Source organism: Tenrec ecaudatus, assembly GCF_050624435.1.
Source record: "Tenrec ecaudatus isolate mTenEca1 chromosome 14 unlocalized genomic scaffold, mTenEca1.hap1 SUPER_14_unloc_3, whole genome shotgun sequence".
Classification (NCBI taxonomy): Eukaryota; Metazoa; Chordata; class Mammalia; order Afrosoricida; family Tenrecidae; genus Tenrec; species Tenrec ecaudatus.
In genome coordinates this window covers 542,292-557,442 of record NW_027457646.1, presented here as the reverse complement: position 1 = coordinate 557,442, position 15,151 = coordinate 542,292, and positions in this window count along the sequence as shown.

Genomic DNA, 15,151 nt, shown 5'->3' with positions numbered 1-15,151 from the left:
TAGCCTTAGCCTAAGACTAGGGGTGCCCTAGCCTAAGACTAGCTGAGCCCTAGCCTAAGCCTAAGCTTAGGGGTGCCCTAGCCTAAGCCTAGGGGTGCCTTAGCCTAAGCCTAGGGGTGCCATAGCCTTAGGCTAGCTGAGCCCTAGCCTTAGCCTAAGCCTAGGGGTGCCCTATCCTAAGCCTAGGGGTGCCCTAGCCTAAGCCTAGGAATGCACTAGCCTAAGCCAAGGGGTGCCCTAGCCTATGCATAGGGGTGTCCTAGCCTTAGGCTAGGGGAGCCCTAGCCTTAGCCTAAGCCTAGGGGTGCCCTAGCCTAAGACTAGGGGTGCCCTAGCCTAAGCTTAGGGGTGCCCTAGCCTAAGCATTGGGGTGCCCTAGCCTAAGCCTAGGGGTGCCCTAGCCTAAGCCTAGGGGTGCCCTAGCCTTAGGCTAGGGGAGCCCTAGCATTATCCTAAGCCTAGGGGTGCCCTAGCCTAAGCTTAAGGGTGCCCTACACTAAGCCTTGGGGTGCCCTAGCCTAAGACTAGGGGTGCTCTAAACTTAGGCTAGCTGAGGCCTTGCCTTAGCCTAAGCCTAGGAGTGCCCTAGCCTAAGCTCGGGGGGCCCTAGCCTAAGCCTAGGGGTGCCCTAGCCTAAGCTTAGGGGTGCCCTAGCCTAAGCTTAGGGGTGCCCTAGCCTTAGCCTAGCTGAGCCCTAGCCTTAGCTTAAGCCTAGGGGTGCCCTAGCCTAAGCCTAGGGGTGCCATATCCTAAGCTTAGGGGTGCCCTACCTTAAGCCTAGGGGTGCCCTAGCCTATGCTTATGGGTGCCCTAGCCTAAGCCTACGGGTGCCCTAGCCTAAGCCTAGGGGTGCCGTAGCCTAAGCCTAGGGGTGCCCTAGCCTTAGGCTAGGGGGCCCTAGCCTTAGCCTAAGCCTAGGGGTGCCCTAGCCTAAGCCTTGTGGTGTCCTAGCCTAAGCCTAAGGGTGCCCTAGCCTAAGCCTAGGTGTGCCCTAGCCTTAGACTAGGGGAGCCCTAGCCTTAGCCTAAGCCCTTGGCTGCCCTAGCCTAATCCTAGGGGTGCCCTAGCCTAACCCTAGGGGTGCCCTAGCCTTAGGGAAGGCGTGCCGTAGCATAAGCCTAGGGGTGCCCTAGCCTTAGCCTAGGCGTGCCCTAGCCTAAGCCTAGGGGTGCCCTAGCCTAAACTTAGGGGTGCCCTAGCCTAAGCTTAGGGGTGCCCTAGCCTTAGCCTAGCTGAGCCCTAGCCTTAGCCTAAGCCTAGGGGTGCCCTAGCCTAAGCCTAGGGGTGCCATAGCCTAAGCTTAGGGGTGCCCTACCCTAAGCCTAGGGGTGCCCTAGCCTATGCTTATGGGTGCCCTAGCCTAAGCCTACGGGTGCCCTAGCCTAAGCCTAGGGGTGCCCTAGCCTAAGCCTAGGGGTGCCCTAGCCTTAGGCTAGGGGGCCCTAGCCTTAGCCTAAGCCTAGGGGTGCCCTAGCCTAAGCCGAGTGGTGTCCTAGCCTAAGCCTAAGGGTGCCCTAGCCTAAGCCTAGGTGTGCCCTAGCCTTAGACTAGGGGAGCCCTAGCCTTAGCCTAAGCCCTTGGCTGCCCTAGCCTAATCCTAGGGGTGCCCTAGCCTAACCCTAAGGGTGCCCTAGCCTTAGGGTAGGGGAGCACTAGCCTTAGCCTAAGCTTAGGGGTGCCCTAGCCTAAGCGTAGGAGTGCCGTAGCCTAAGCCTAGGGGTGCCCTAGCCTTAGCCTAGGCGTGCCCTAGCCTAAGCCTAGGGGTGCCCTAGCCTAAACTTAGGGGTGCCGTAGCCTAAGCTTAGGGGTGCCCTATCCTAAGCCTAAGGGTGCCCTAGCCTAAGCTTAGGGGTGCCCTAGCCTAAGCCTAAGGGTGCCCTAACCTAAGCCTAGTGATGCCCTAGCCTTAGGCTAGGGGAGCCCTAGCATTAGCCTAATCCTAGGGATGCCCTAGCCTAAGCCTAGGAGTGCCCTAGCCAAAGCCTAGGGGTGCCCTAGCCTTAGGATAGGGGAGACGTAGCCTTAGCCTAAGCCTACGGGTGCCCTCGCTTAAGCCTATGGGTGCCCTAGCCTAAGCCAAGGGTGCCCTAGCCTAAATTTAGGGGTGCCCTAGCCTAAGGCTAGGGGAGCCCTAGCCTTAGCCTAAGCTATGGGTGCCCTAGCCTCAGCCTAGGGGTGCCCTAGCCTCAGCCTAGGGGTGCCCTAGCCTAAGCTAGGAGTGCCCTAGCCTAAGCCTAGGGGTGCCGTAGCCTAAGCCTAGTGGTGCCTTAGACTAAGCCTAGGGGTCACCTAGACTTAGCCTAAGCCTAGGGGTGACCTAGCCTAAGCCTAAGGGTGCCTGAACCTAAGCCAAGGGTGCCCTTGCCTAAGCCTAGGGGTGCCTTAGCCTAACCCTAGGGGTGCCCTAGCCTTAGGCTAGGGGAGCACTAGCCTTAGCCTAAGCCTAGGGGTGCCCTAACCTATGGCTAGGCGTGCCGTAGCCTAAGCCTAGGGCAGCCCTAGCCTAAGCCTAGGCGTGCCCTAGCCTAAGCTTAGGGGTGCCCTAGCCTAAGCCTAGGGGTGCCCTAGCCTAAGCCTAGGGGTGCCCTAGGGTTAGTCTAGGGTAGCCCTAGCCTTAGCCTAATCCTAGGGGTGCCCTAGCCTAAGCCTAGGAGTGCCCTAGGCAAAGCCTAGGGTTGCCCTAGCCTTAGGATAAGGGAGCCCTAGCCTTAACCTAAGCCTACGGGTGCCCTAGCTTAAGCCTAGGTGTGCCCTAACCTAAGCCTAGGCGTGCCCTAGCCTTAGGCTAGGGGAGCCCTAGCCTTAACCGAAGCCTACGGGTGCCCTAGCTTAAGCCTAGGTGTGCCCTAACCTAAGCCTAGGGGTGCCCTAGCCTAAGCTTAGGGGTGCCCTAGCCTAAGCCTAAGGGTACCCTAGCCTAAGGCTATTGGTGCCCTAGCCTTAGCCTAAGACTAGGGGTGCCCTAGCCTAAGACTAGCTGAGCCCTAGCCTAAGCCTAAGCTTAGGGGTGCCCTAGCCTAAGCCTAGGGGTGCCTTAGCCTAAGCCTAGGGGTGCCAAAGCCTTAGGCTAGCTGAGCCCTAGCTTTAGCCTAAGCCTAGGGGTGCCCTATCCTAAGCCTAGGGGTGCCCTAGCCTAAGCCTAGGAATGCACTAGCCTAAGCCAAGGGGTGCCCTAGCCTATGCATAGGGGTGTCCTAGCCTTAGGCTAGGGGAGCCCTAGCCTTAGCCTAAGCCTAGGGGTGCCCTAGCCTAAGACTAGGGGTGCCCTAGCCTAAGCTTAGGGGTGCCCTAGCCTAAGCATTGGGGTGCCCTAGCCTAAGCCTAGGGGTGCCCTAGCCTAAGCCTAGGGGTGCCCTAGCCTTAGGCTAGGGGAGCCCTAGCCTTATCCTAAGCCTAGGGGTGCCCTAGCCTAAGCTTAAGGGTGCCCTACACTAAGCCTTGGGGTGCCCTAGCCTAAGACTAGGGGTGCTCTAAACTTAGGCTAGCTGAGGCCTTGCCTTAGCCTAAGCCTAGGAGTGCCCTAGCCTAAGCTAGGGGGGCCCTAGCCTAAGCCTAGGGGTGCCCTAGCCTAAGCTTAGGGGTGCCCTAGCCTAAGCTTAGGGGTGCCCTAGCCTTAGCCTAGCTGAGCCCTAGCCTTAGCTTAAGCCTAGGGGTGCCCTAGCCTAAGCCTAGGGGTGCCATACCCTAAGCTTAGGGGTGCCCTACCCTAAGCCTAGGGGTGCCCTAGCCTTTGCTTATGGGTGCCCTAGCCTAAGCCTACGGGTGCCCTAGCCTAAGCCTAGGGGTGCCCTAGCCTAAGCCTAGGGGTGCCCTAGCCTTAGGCTAGGGGGCCCTAGCCTTAGCCTAAGCCTAGGGGTGCCCTAGCCTAAGCCTTGTGGTGTCCTAGCCTAAGCCTAAGAGTGCCCTAGCCTAAGCCTAGGTGTGCCCTAGCCTTAGACTAGGGGAGCCCTAGCCTTAGCCTAAGCCCTTGGCTGCCCTAGCCTAATCCTAGGGGTGCCCTAGCCTAACCCTAGGGGTGCCCTAGCCTTAGGGTAGGCGTGCCGTAGCATAAGCCTAGGGGTGCCCTAGCCTTAGCCTAGGCGTGCCCTAGCCTAAGCCTAGGGGTGCCCTAGCCTAAACTTAGGGGTGCCATAGCCTAAGTTTAGGGGTGCCCTAGCCTAAGCTTAGGGGTGCCCTAGCCTAAGCCTAAGGGTGCCCTAGCCTAAGCCTAGTGATGCCCTAGCCTTAGGCTAGGGGAGCCCTAGCCTTAGCCTAATTCTAGGGGTGCCCTAGCTTAAACCTATGAGTGCCTTAGCCAAAGCCTAGGGGTGCCCTAGCCTAAGCCAGGAGTGCCCTAGCCTAAGCCTAAGTGTGCCGTAGCCTAAGCCTAGTGGTGCCTTAGACTAAGCCTAGGGGTCACCTAGCCTTAGCCTAAGCCTAGGGGTGCCCTAGCCTAAGCCTAAGGGTATCCGAACCTAAGCCAAGGGTGCCCAAGCCTAAGCCTAGTGGTGCCCTAGCCTTAGGCTAGGGGAGCCCTAGCATTAGTCTAAGCCTAGGGGTTCCCTAGCCTAAGACTAGGGGTGCCCTAGCCTAAGCCAAGGGTGCCCTAGCCTAAACTTAGGGGTGCCCTAGCCTAAGGCTAGGGGAGCCCTAGCCTTAGCCTAAGCCTATGGGTGCCCTAGCCTCAGCCTAGGAGTGCCCTCGCCTCAGCCTAGGGGTGCCCTAGCCTAAGCTAGGAGTGCCCTAGCCTAAGCCTAGGGGTGCCGTAGCCTAAGCCTAGTGGTGCCTTAGACTAAGCCTAGGTGTCACCTAGCCTTAGCCTAAGCCTAGGGGTGCCCTAGCCTAAGCCTAAGGGTGCCCGAACCTAAGCCAAGGGTGCCCTTGCCTAAGCCTAGGGGTGCCTTAGCCTAACCCTAGGGGTGCCCTAGCCTTAGGCTACGGGAGCACTAGCCTTAGCCTAAGCCTAGGGGTGCCCTAACCTATGGCTAGGCGTGCCGTAGCCTAAGCCTAGGGCAGTCCTAGCCTAAGCCTAGGCGTGCCCTAGCCTAAGCTTAGGGGTGCCCTAGCCTAAGCCTAGGGGTGCCCTAGCCTAAGCCTAGGGGTGCCCTAGGGTTAGTCTAGGGGAGCCCTAGCCTTAGCCTAATCCTAGGGGTGCCCTAGCCTAAGCCTAGGAGTGCCCTAGGCAAAGCCTAGGGTTGCCCTAGCCTTAGGATAAGGGAGCCCTAGCCTTAACCTAAGCCTACGGGTGCCCTAGCTTAAGCCTAGGTGTGCCCTAACCTAAGCCTAGGCGTGCCCTAGCCTTAGGCTAGGGGAGCCCTAGCCTTAACCGAAGCCTACGGGTTCCCTAGCTTAAGCCTAGGTGTGCCCTAACCTAAGCCTAGGGGTGCCCTAGCCTAAGCTTAGTGGTGCCCTAGCCTAAGCCTAAGGGTACCCTAGCCTAAGGCTAGTGGTGCCCTAGCCTTAGCCTAAGACTAGGGGTGCCCTAGCCTAAGACTAGCTGAGCCCTAGCCTAAGCCTAAGCTTAGGGGTGCCCTAGCCTAAGCCTAGGGGTGCCTTAGCCTAAGCCTAGGGGTGCCATAGCCTTAGGCTAGCTGAGCCCTAGCCTTAGCCTAAGCCTAGGGGTGCCCTATCCTAAGCCTAGGGGTGCCCTAGCCTAAGCCTAGGAATGCACTAGCCTAAGCCAAGGGGTGCCCTAGCCTATGCATAGGGGTGTCCAAGCCTTAGGCTAGGGGAGCCCTAGCCTTAGCCTAAGCCTAGGGGTGCCCTAGCCTAAGACTAGGGGTGCCCTAGCCTAAGCTTAGGGGTGCCCTAGCCTAAGCATTGGGGTGCCCTAGCCTAAGCCTAGGGGTGCCCTAGCCTTAGGCTAGGGGAGCCCTAGCATTATCCTAAGCCTAGGGGTGCCCTAGCCTAAGCTTAAGGGTGCCCTACACTAAGCCTTGGGGTGCCCTAGCCTAAGACTAGGGGTGCTCTAAACTTAGGCTAGTTGAGGCCTTGCCTTAGCCTAAGCCTAGGAGTGCCCTAGCCTAAGCTAGGGGGGCCCTAGCCTAAGCCTAGGGGTGCCCTAGCCTAAGCTTAGGGGTGCCCTAGCCTAAGCTTAGGGGTGCCCTAGCCTTAGCCTAGCTGAGCCCTAGCCTTAGCTTAAGCCTAGGGGTGCCCTAGCCTAAGCCTAGGGGTGCCATACCCTAAGCTTAGGGGTGCCCTACCCTAAGCCTAGGGGTGCCCTAGCCTTTGCTTATGGGTGCCCTAGCCTAAGCCTACGGGTGCCCTAGCCTAAGCCTAGGGGTGCCCTAGCCTAAGCCTAGGGGTGCCCTAGCCTTAGGCTAGGGGGCCCTAGCCTTAGCCTAAGCCTAGGGGTGCCCTAGCCTAAGCCTTGTGGTGTCCTAGCCTAAGCCTAAGGGTGCCCTAGCCTAAGCCTAGGTGTGCCCTAGCCTTAGACTAGGGGAGCCCTAGCCTTAGCCTAAGCTCTTAGCTGCCCTAGCCTAATCCTAGGGGTGCCCTAGCCTAACCCTAGGGGTGCCCTAGCCTTAGGGTAGGCGTGCCGTAGCATAAGCCTAGGGGTGCCCTAGCCTTAGCCTAGGCGTGCCCTAGCCTAAGCCTAGGGGTGCCCTAGCCTAAACTTAGGGGTGCCATAGCCTAAGTTTAGGGGTGCCCTATCCTAAGCCTAAGGGTGCCCTAGCCTAAGCTTAGGGGTGCCCTAGCCTAAGCCTAAGGGTGCCCTAGCCTAAGCCTAGTGATGCCCTAGCCTTAGGCTAGGGGAGCCCTAGCCTTAGCCTAATTCTAGGGGTGCCCTAGCTTAAGCCTATGAGTGCCTTAACCAAAGCCTAGGGGTGCCCTAGCCTAAGCCAGGAGTGCCCTAGCCTAAGCCTAGGTGTGCCGTAGCCTAAGCCTAGTGGTGCCTTAGACTAAGCCTAGGGGTCACCTAGCCTTAGCCTAAGCCTAGGGGTGCCCTAGCCTAAGCCTAAGGGTATCCGAACCTAAGCCAAGGGTGCCCAAGCCTAAGCCTAGTGGTGCCCTAGCCTTAGGCTAGGGGAGCCCTAGCATTAGTCTAAGCCTAGGGGTTCCCTAGCCTAAGACTAGGGGTGCCCTAGCCTAAGCCAAGGGTGCCCTAGCCTAAACTTAGGGGTGCCCTAGCCTAAGGCTAGGGGAGCCCTAGCCTTTGCCTAAGCCTATGGGTGCCCTAGCCTCAGCCTAGGAGTGCCCTAGCCTCAGCCTAGGGGTGCCCTAGCCTAAGCTAGGAGTGCCCTAGCCTAAGCCTAGGGGTGCCGTAGCCTAAGCCTAGTGGTGCCCGAACCTAAGCCAAGGGTGCCCTTGCCTAAGCCTAGGGGTGCCTTAGCCTAACCCTAGGGGTGCCCTAGCCTTAGGCTAGGGGAGCACTAGCCTTAGCCTAAGCCTAGGGGTGCCCTAACCTAAGCCTAGGCGTGCCGTAGCCTAAGCCTAGGGCAGCCCTAGCCTAAGCCTAGGCGTACCCTAGCCTAAGCTTAGGGGTGCCCTAGCCTAAGCCTAGGGGTGCCCTAGCCTTAGGCTAGGGGAGCCCTAGCCTTAGCCTAAGCCTAGGGGTGCCCTAGCCTAAGACTAGAGGTGCCCTAGCCTAAGCTTAGGGGTGCCCTAGCCTAAGCATAGGGGTCCCCTAGCCTAAGCCTAGGGGTGCCCTAGGGTTAGGCTAGGGGAGCCCTAACCTTAGCCTAATCCTAGGGGTGCCCTAGCCTAAGCCTAGGAGTGCCTTAGCCAAAGCCTAGGGGTGCCCTAGCCTAACGCTAGGAGTGCCCTAGCCTTAGGCTAGGGGAGCACTAGCCTTAGCCTAAGCTTAGGGGTGCCGTAGCCTAAGCCTAGGGGTGCCCTAGCCTAAGCCTAGGCGTGCCCTAGCCTAAGCCTATGGGTGCCCAAGCCTTGGGCTAGGCGAGCCCTAGCCTTAGCCTAAGCCTAGGGGTGTCCTAGCCTAAGCCTAGGTGTGCCCTAGCCTAAGCCTAGGGGTGCCCTAGCCTAAGCCTAGGGGTGGCTAGCGTAACCCTAGTGGTGCCCTAGCCTTAGGCTAGGGGAACACTAGCCTTAACCTAAGCCTAGGGGTGCCGTAGCCTAAGCCTAGACGTGCCCTAGCCTAAGCCTAGACGTGCCCTACCCTAAGCCTAGGGGTGCCCTACCCTAAGCCTAGGGGGGCCCTAGCCTAAGCCTAGGCTTGCCCTAGCCTTAGGCTAGCTGAGCCCTAGCCTAAGCCTAAGCTTAGGGGTGCCCTAGCCTAAGCCTAGGGGTGCCTTAGCCTAAGCCTAGGGGTGCCATAGCCTTAGGCTAGCTGAGCCCTAGCCTTAGCCTAAGCCTAGGGGTGCCCAATCCTAAGCCTAGGGGTGCCCTAGCCTAAGCCTAGGAATGCACTAGCCTAAGCCAAGGGGTGCCCTAGCCTATGCATAGGGGTGCCCTAGCCTTAGGCTAGGGGAGCCCTAGCCTTAGCCTAAGCCTAGGGGTGCCCTAGCCTAAGACTAGGGGTGCCCTAGCCTAAGCTTAGGGGTGCCCTAGCCAAAGCCTTGGGGTGCCCTAGCCTAAGACTAGGGGTGCCCTAGCCGAAGCTTAGGGGTGCCCTAGCCTAAACCTAGGGGTGCCGTAGCCTAAGCTTAGGGGTGCCCTATCCTAAGCCTAAGGGTGCTCTAGCCTAAGCTTAGGGGTGACCTAGACTAAGCCTAAGGGTGCCCTAGCCTAAGCCTAGTGATGCCCTAGCCTTAGGCTAGGGGAGCCCTAGCCTTAGCCTAAGCCTAGGGGTGCCCTAGCCTAAGCCTAGGAGTGCCTTAGCCAAAGCCTAGGGGTGCCCTAGCCTTAGGCAAGGGGATCCCTAGCCTTAGCCTAAGCCTATGGGTGCCCTAGCCTCAGCCTAGGGGTGCCCTAGCCTTCGGCTAGGCGAGCCCTAGCCTTAGCCTAAGCCTAGGGGTGTCCTAGCCTAAGCCTACTGGTGTCCTAGCCTAAGCCTAGGGGTGTCCTAGCCTAAGCCTAGAGGTGCCCTAGCCTAAGCCTAGGGGTGCCCTAGCCTAAGCCTAAAGGGTGACCTAGCCTAACCCTCGTGGTGCCCTATCCTTAGGCTAGGGGAACACTAGCCTAAGCCTAAGCCTAGGGTTGCCCTAGCCTAAGCCTAGGCGTGCCCTAGCCTAAGCCGCGGGGTGCCCTACCCTAAGCCTAGGGGTGCCCCAGCCTAAGCCTAGGGGTGCCATAGCCTAAGCTTAGGGGTGCCCTACCCTAAGCCTAGGGGTGCCCTAGCCTATGCTTATGGGTGCCCTAGCCTAAGCCTACGGTTGCCCTAGCCTAAGCCTAGGGGTGCTCTAGCCTAAGCATAGGAGTGCCTTAGCCAAAGCCTAGGGGTGCCCTAGCCTTAGGATAGGGGAGCCCTAGCCTTAACCTAAGCCTACGGGCGCCCTAGCTTAAGCCTAGTGGTGCCCTAGCCTAAGCCTAGGGGTTCCCTAGCCTTAGGCTAGGGGAGCCCTAGCCTTATCCTAAGCCTATTGGTGCCCTAGCCTCAGCCTAGGGGTGCCCTAGCCTTAGGCTTGGCGAGCCATAGCCTTAGCTTAAGCCTAGGGGTGTCCTAGCCTAAGCCTACTGGTGTCCTTGCCTAAGCCTAGGGGTGTCCTAGCCTAAGCCTAGGGGTGCCCTAGCCTAACCCTAGTGGTGCCCTATCCTTAGGCTAGGGGAACACTAGCCTAAGCCTAAGCCTAGGGTTGCCTTAGCCTAAGCCTAGTCGTGCCCTAGCCTAAGCCGAGGGGTGCCCTACCCTAAGCCTAGGGGTGCCCTACCCTAAGCCTAGGGGTGCCCTAGCCTAAGCCTAGGCTTACCCTAGCCTTAGGCTAGCTGAGCCCTAGCCTAAGCCTAAGCCTAGGGGTGCCATAGCCTAAGCTTAGGGATGCCCTAGCCTAAGCCTAGGGGTGCCACAGCCTTAGGCTAGAGGAGGCCTAGCCTTAGCCTAAGCCTAGGGGTGCCCTAGCCTAAGACTAAGGGTGCCCTAGCCTAAGCTTAGGGGTGCCCTAACCTAAGCCTTGGGGTGCCCTATCCTAAGCCTAGGGGTGCCCTAGGGTTAGGCAAGGGGAGCCCTAGCCTTAGGCTAAGCCTAGGGGTGCCCTAGTCTAAGCCTAGGGGTGCCCTAGCCTAAGCCTAGGGGTGCCCTAGGCTAAGCCTAGGGGAGCCCTAGCCTTAGGCTAGGGGAGCCCTGACCTTATCCTAAGCCTAGGGGTGCCCTAGCCTAATCCTAGTGGTGCCCTATCCTAAGCCTAGGGGTGACTAGCCTAAGCCTAGGGGTGCCCTAGCCTTAGGCTAGAGGAGCCCTAGCTTTAGCCTAAGCCTAGGGGTGTCCTAGCCTAAGCCGAGGGGTGCCATACCCTAACCCTAGGGGTGCCCTACCCTAAGCCTAGGGGTGCCCTACCCTAAGCATAGCCTTGCCCTAGCCTTAGGTAGCTGAGCCCTAGCCTAAGCCTAAGCCTAGGGGTGCCCTAGCCTAAGCCTAGGGATGCCCTAGCCTAGAGCCTAGGGGTGCCGTAGAATAAGCCTACGGGTGCCCTAGCCTTAGGCTAGGGGAGCCCTAGCCTTAGCCTAAGCCGAGGGGTGCCCTAGCCTAATCCTATTGGTGCCCTATCCTAAGCTTAGGGGTGCCCTAGCCTAAGCCTAGGGGTGCACTAGCCTTAGATTAGGGGAGCCCTAACCTTAGCCTAAGCCTAGGGGTGCCCTAGCCCAAGCCTAGGGGTGACCTAGCCTCAGCCTAGGGGTGCCCTAGCCTAAGGCTAGCGGTGCCCTAGCCTTAGTCTAGTGGAGCCCTAGCCTTAGGCTAGGGGAACACTAGCCTTAGCCCAAGCCTAGGGGTGCCCTAGCCTAAGCCTAGGCGTGCCCTAGCCTAAGCCGAGGGGTGCCCTACCCTAAGCCTATGGGTGCCTTAGCTTAAGCCTAGGCTTACCCTAGCCTTAGGCTAGCTGAGCCATAGCCTAAGCCTAAGCCTAGGGGTGCCCTAGTCTAAGCTTAGGGATGCCCTAGCCTAAGGCTAGGGGTGCCCTAGCCTAAGCCTAGGGGTGCCATAGCCTTAGGCTAGAGGAGGCCTAGGCTTAGCCTAAGCCTAGGGGTGCCCTAGCCTAAGCTTAGGGGTGCCCTAGCCTAAGCCTTGGGGTGCCCTATCCTAAGCTTAGGGGTACCCTAGCCTAAGCCTAGGGGTGCCCTAACCATAGGCTAGGGGAGCCCTAACATTAGCCTAAACCTAGGGGTGCCCTAGCCCAAGCCTAGGGGTGCCCTAGCCTAAGCCTAGGGGTGCCCTAGCCTAAGTCTAGGGGTGCCCTAGCCTTAGTCTAGTGGAGCCCTAGCCTTAGCCTAAGCCTACGGGTGCTCTAGCCTAAGCCTAGATGTGCCCTAGCCTAAGCCTAGGGGTGCCCTAGCCTAAGCCTAAGGGTGCCCTACCCTAAGCCTAGGGGTGCCCTAGCCTAAGCCTAGGCTTGCCCTAGCCTTAGGCTAGCTGAGCCCTAGCCTAAGCCTAAGCCTAGGGGTGCCCTAGCCTAAGCCTAGGGGTGCCATAGCCTTAGGCTAGGGGAACCATAGCCTAAGCCTAAGCCTAGGGTTGCCCTAGCCTAAGCCTAGGCGTGCCCTAGCCTAAGCCGAGGGGTGCCCTACCCTAAGCCTAGGGGTGCCCTACCCTAAGTCTATGGGTGCCCTAGCCTAAGCCTAGGCTTTCCCTAGCCTTAGGCTAGCTGAGCCCTAGCCTAAGCCTAAGCCTAGGGGGCCATAGCCTAAGCTTAGGGATGCCATAGCTTAAGGCTAGAGGAGGCCTAACCTTAGCCTAAGCCTAGGGGTGCCCTCGCCTAAGACTAGGGGTGCCCTAGCCTAAGCTTAGGGGTGCCCTAGCCTAAGCCTTGGGGTGCCCTATTCTAAGCCTAGGGGTGCCCTAGGGTTAGGCTAGGGGAGCCCTAGCCTTAGCCTAACCCTAGGGGTGCCCTAGCCTAAGCCTAGGGGTGCCCTAGCCTAAGCCTAGGGGTGCCCTAGGCTAAGCCTAGGGGTGCCCTAGCCTTAGGCTAGGGGAGCCCTGGCCTTAGCCTAAGCCTAGGAGTGCCCTAGCCTAATCCTAGTGGTGCCCTATCCTAAGCCTAGGGGTGCCCTAGCCTAACCCTAGGGGTGCCCTAGCCTAACCCTAGGGTTGCCCTACCCTAAGCCTAGGGGTGCCCTAGCCTAAGCCTAGCCTTGCCCTAGCCTTAGGCTAGTTGAGCCCTAGCCTAAGCCTAAGCCTAGGGGTGCCCTAGCCAAAGCCTAGGGATGCCCTAGCCTAAGCATAGGGGTGCCCTAGACTAAGCCTAGGGGTGCCATAGCCTTAGGCTAGAGGAGCCCTAGCCTTAGCCTAAGCCTAGGGGTGCCCTAGCCTAAGACTAGGGGTGCCCTAGCCTAAGCTTAGGGGTGCCCTAGCCTAAGCCTTGGGGTGCCCTATCCAAAGCCTAGGGCTGCCCTAGGGTTAGGCTAGGGGAGCCCTAGCCTTAGCCTAACCCTAGGGGTGCCCTAGCCTAAACCAAGGGGTGCCCTAGCCTAAGCCTAGGGGTGCCCTAGGCTAAGCCTAGTGGTGCCCTAGCCTAAGTCTAGGAGTGCCCTAGCCTTAGGCTAGGGGAGCCCTAGCCTTAGCCTAAACCTAGGGGTGCCCTAGCCTAATCCTAGTGGTGCCCTATCCTAAGCCTAGGGTTGCCCTAGCCTAAGTCTAGGGGTGCCCTAGCCTTAGGCTAGGGGAGCCCTAACCTTAGCCTAAGCCTAGGGGTACCCTAGCCCAAGCATAGAGGTGCCGTAGCCTAAGCCTAGGGGTACCCTAGCCTAAGCCTAGGGGTGCCCTAGCCTAAGGCTAGGGGTGCCCTAGCCTTAGTCTAGTGGAACCCTAGCCTTAGGCTAGGGGAACACTAGCCTTAGCCTAAGCCTAGGGGTGCCCTATCCTAAGCCTAGGCGTGCCCTAGCCTAAGCCGAGGGGTGCCCTACCCTAAGCCTAGGGGTGCCCTACCCTTAGCCTAGGGGTGCCCTAGCTTAAGCCTAGGCTTACCCTACCCTTAGGCTAGCTGAGCCCTAGCCTAAGCCTAAGCCTAGGGGTGCCCTAGCCTAAGCTTAGGGATGCCCTAGCCTAAGGCTAGGGGTGCCCTAGCCTAAGCCTAGGGGTGCCATAGCCTTATTCTAGAGGAGGCCTAGCCCTATCCTAAGCCTAGGGGTTCCCTAGCCTAAGACAAGGGGTGCCCTAGCCTAAGCTTAGGGGTACCCTAGCCTAAGCCTAGGGGTGCCCTAACCTTAGACTAGGGGAGCCCTAACCTTAGCCTAAGCCTAGGGGTGCCCTAGCCCAAGCCTAGGGGTGCCCTAGCCTAAGCCTAGGGGTGCCCTAGCCTAAGCCTAGGGGTGCCCTAGCCTTAGTCTAGTGGAGCCCTAGCCTTAACCTAAGCCTAGGGGTGCCCTAGCTTAAGCCTAGATGTGCCCTAGCCTAAGCCTAGGGGTGCCCTACCCTAAGCCTAGGGGTGCCCTTGCCTAAGCCTAGGGGTGCCCTAGCCTTAGGCTAGCTGAGCCCTAGCCTTAGCCTAAGCCTAGGGGTGCCCTATCCTAAGCCTAGGGGTGCCCTAGCCTAAGCCAAGGGTTGCCTGACCCTAAGCCTAGGGGTGTCCTACCCTAAGCCTAGGGCTGCCCTAGCCTAAGCCTAGGCTTACCCTAGCCTTAGGCTAGCTGAGCCCTAGCCTAAGCCTAAGCCTAGGGGTGTCCTAGCCTAAGCCTAGGGGTGCCCTAGCCTTATGCTAGGGGAACACTAGCCTAAGCCTAAGCCTAGGGTTGCCTGAGCCTAAGCCTAGGGGTGCCCTAGCCTAAGCCTAGGCTTACCCTAGCCTTAGGCTAGCTGAGCCCTAGCCTAAGCCTAAGCCTAGGGTGCCATAGCCTAAGCTTAGGGATGCCCTAGCCTAAGCCTAGGGGTGCCATAGCCTTAGGCTAGAGGAGGCCTAGCCTTAGCCTAAGCCTTGGGGTGCCCTAGCCTAAGACTAGGGGTGCCCTAGCGTAAGTTTAGGGGTGCCCTAGCCTACGCCTTGGTGTGCCCTATCCTAAGCCTAGGGGTGCCCTAGGGTTAGGCTAGGGGAGCCCTAGCCTTAGCCTAACCCTAGAGGTGCCCTAGCCTATGCCTAGGGGTGCCCTAGCCTAACCCTAGGGGTGCCCTATGTTAGGCCAAGGGGTGCCCTAGCCTTAGGCTAGGGGAGCCCTGGCCTTAGCCTAAGCCTAGGGGTGCCCTAGCCTAATCCTAGTGGTGCCCTATCCTAAGCTTAGGGGTGCCATAGCCTAAGCCTAGGGGTGCCCTAGCCTTAGGCTAGGGGAGCCCTAACCTTAGCCTAAGCCTAGGGGTGCCCTAGCCCAAGCCTAGGGGTGCCCTAGCCTAAGCCTAGGGGTTCCCTAGCCTAAGCCTAGGGGTGCCCTAGCCTAAGCCTAGAGGTGCCCTAGCCTAAGGCTACGGGTGCCCTAGCCTTAGTCTAGTGGAACCCTAGCCTTAGGCTAGGGGAACACTAGCCTTAGCCTAAGCCTAGGGGTACCCTATCCTAAGCCTAGGTGTGCCCTAGCCTAAACCAAGGGGTGCCCTAGCCTAAACCAAGGGGTGCCCTACCCTAAGCCTAGGGGTGCCCTAGCTTAAGCCTAGGCTTACCCTAGCCTTAGGCTAGCTGAGCCCTAGCCTAAGCCTAAGCCTAGGGGTGCCCTAGCCTAAGCCTAGGGGTGCCATAGCCTTAGGCTAGGGGAACACTAGCCTAAGCCTAAGCCTAGGGTTGCCCTAGCCTAAGCCTAGGCGTGCCCTAGCCTAAACCGAGGGGTGCCCTACCCTGAGCCTAGGGGTGCCCTACCCTAAGTCTAGGGGTGCCCTAGCCTAAGCCTAGGCATTCCCTAGCCTTAGGCTAGCTGAGCCCAAGCCTAAGCCTAAGCCTAGGGGTGCCCTAGCCTAAGCTTAGGGATGCCCTAGCCTAAGACAAGGGGTGCCCTAGCCTAAGCTTAGGGGTACCCTAGCCTAAGCCTTGGGGTGCCCTATCCTAAGCCTAGGGGTACCCTAGCCTAAGCCTAGGGGTGCCCTAACCTTAGACTAGGGGAGCCCTAGACTTAGCCTAAGCCCTTGGCTGCCCTTGCCTAATCCTAGGGGTGCCCTAGCCTAACACTAGGGGTGCCCTAGCCTTAGTCTAGTGGAGCCCTAGCCTTAACC